Here is a 2,220-nt window from a genome sequence, read left to right as displayed (position 1 = left end):
GCAGCATCGTAGAATTTGATCTGTCGATCGACCAGACCAGGACCGCAGCAGCTTGGAGAGTTTTAGTCCGGCCGTGTTCAAGCATCAGCGCTGCTGCTGCACCGGTGCAGCGATCTGACTTGGGAGCAACGGCTTCCCGGGAAGTGGCGGCTTGGAGGCTCGATAACTAGCATGATCGCCGCACCCCAACCGGACAGCAAAAGCGTCAGATACGTGGTTGGTCCGTCCAAACTCAGATCAGTACGGGAGAAAAACCTGTCAAGTGCAGGGGAACGACGTGCCCACCACAATGCCCGTGGGACTCTGGTTCTGTTTTAACCAACCGGGAGTCAATAATTCAGCCAAATTTTCCACATTTACAAGCCTGGGATCCGCACAAATGGCGGACAGGGTTTACAGTTTCCTAGGTATTCGACTCGAGCGGCGCCTCCCTGGTTGGACTTGGAGACGTGGAACACCATCATTATTGATGGAAGGCATTGCAACGCTTATGATATCTAACCTGACATCCGAGTTCCATATACCAGTACCCGGCCTGCAAGAAGTTGCGGAGGGTTTATGAGAAGATGCACATTTTTGCAGACTTAAAAAAAACACTACTGCTGCATCAAACATCTTATTAGAGGTGTGTTCTTACCCATCCATGAGTACTCTGCTATGCCAACACAAGGTCAAGAGGTAGTCAGTATATAGCTCATTCTTACGAAGTACAACAGAGACGGGCTCGGTACGGTGTATGAGCTGGCACACTGATAAGGATAAAGGAACACTTTTAATAGACAAACGGGAAACCTGGGATTGAATTGAAATGTCAGTGCAGAATTAGTAATTTCCTGCGAGAAAAGGTAAAGCGTAATACAATTCAATTCAGAAAGAAGAACCATACAACATCGAATTCTGATGAAACTGTGATGTCTAAATGGCAAAAATATGCATGACAATGGAGTACTACTGTTTAACAAAAACAATTATTTATATACTACGAACACATCCATTGATATCAACAATCTATACTGGTGACGAGTCTAACTGATGGACAGCCAAGATGCAATCTTGCCACGTAATCATTGCTCTAAACCATGTTCAAGTGCCTCCAAATAAAGTTGTTCTTAACTACGATCGGAGACAGAAAGGAATAACAACCTCTCCTAGTATAATTAGATTATTAAGAGTTTGACTCGTAATGCACCAGGTGCTCACGATTTCAAAAGGTATACAGCCACAGTCTGATAACAGCACTAAAAGGGCATAACCCTCAATGTGCACATGAAACTATATAAATATAAGAAAAGCAGTACCTACTCAAAGGGATCATCACTTGTCATGAGGTATTGCAGGTGCATGCCCACAGATTAAAAACACTCAAAGATTAAGAGAATGCTAATACTCCTATATAGCAAGGAGGAGGATCTTGCTACACAACAACAGTGGCCTGCGAAAGGAGATGTAAATGATAAATTCAACTATGATTACCTACTGAATAAGTGGACCATTATCTAAAGTAGATCAAACAACTATCATATATGAAGAAATTCGATTTGGCAGAGAAGAAACACTTTCATATAATTTTGTTGACATCTTGTATGCTAAGAAATAGCAGAAGATTGTGACATTTCATGCCTAGATGAAAACAGGAATTCTAGTTCAGATGGAAGCTAAAAATTTGTTAAATATGCAGCTAGATTTTGCAATCTGACAGAAAAATTCTAGATAGCTGATAATTCATACTGTCCAGTATCACATCCGGCTTTAACAAGTTTAGTACAAAGTGACGCGGTACAAGCTTGATATGGTTGTGGAGATATATTTTTACTACACTGAAAACAGGACAGATGCCATCTAGAGGAGCCAACTTGCATATGTTACTGCCTAATTCTGTTTGCATAAAGCTATAGCCTGTGAATGTAACACCTGAGATCAATGTAGGCAGATTGGATACTACGGTGAACACCAAGGGTAAATGTTCTAACCATTTGCTGGGCTTATACCATGGTATAACATATTAGCAACATAACTTCGTTCATACCTGTTGCATTGCTGGCCATAAAAAAGGAACACATGTAGCCCTTTGATTGGTGCAGATCAAAGGAGGCTTACTCTTTACCAGCCATAGTATTGGGGGGAGATAGTAGGCCATATACAGAAATTGTATTACTGCATTATTTAGTTTTCAGATCAATTTTGTGCCTAGAACTGAAAGCATCAGCCTAGCCATTCAGA

At 41.5% G+C, this 2,220-nt stretch overlaps 1 protein-coding gene across 11 annotated transcripts in view; it reads right to left on the bottom strand.

Moving 5' to 3' along the window:
• Positions 1 to 245: 245 nt before the first annotated feature.
• The window catches only part of LOC119284661 (transcription termination factor MTERF4, chloroplastic-like), a 5,005-nt gene continuing 3,030 nt past the window's right edge, over positions 246 to 2,220 (bottom strand). For 5 of the 11 annotated variants that reach the window (XR_005139148.1, XR_005139155.1, XR_005139154.1 and 2 more), the window contains exons 2-4: positions 1,299 to 1,432; positions 638 to 792; positions 246 to 535 (exon numbers count right to left, since the gene is read on the bottom strand). The gene's annotated coding sequence lies outside the window, so the exon portion shown is untranslated. Of the gene's footprint in view, positions 536 to 637; positions 793 to 1,298; positions 2,215 to 2,220 lie in introns of those variants that run through there. The other 6 variants (XR_005139151.1, XR_005139150.1, XR_005139156.1 and 3 more) reach the window with 6 other exon arrangements.

Source organism: Triticum dicoccoides, chromosome 4A, assembly GCF_002162155.2.
Source record: "Triticum dicoccoides isolate Atlit2015 ecotype Zavitan chromosome 4A, WEW_v2.0, whole genome shotgun sequence".
In the NCBI taxonomy this organism is placed as follows: Eukaryota; Viridiplantae; Streptophyta; class Magnoliopsida; order Poales; family Poaceae; genus Triticum; species Triticum dicoccoides.
Note: the sequence above shows the minus strand (reverse complement) of the source record. Positions and strands in the feature narration are given on the sequence as shown.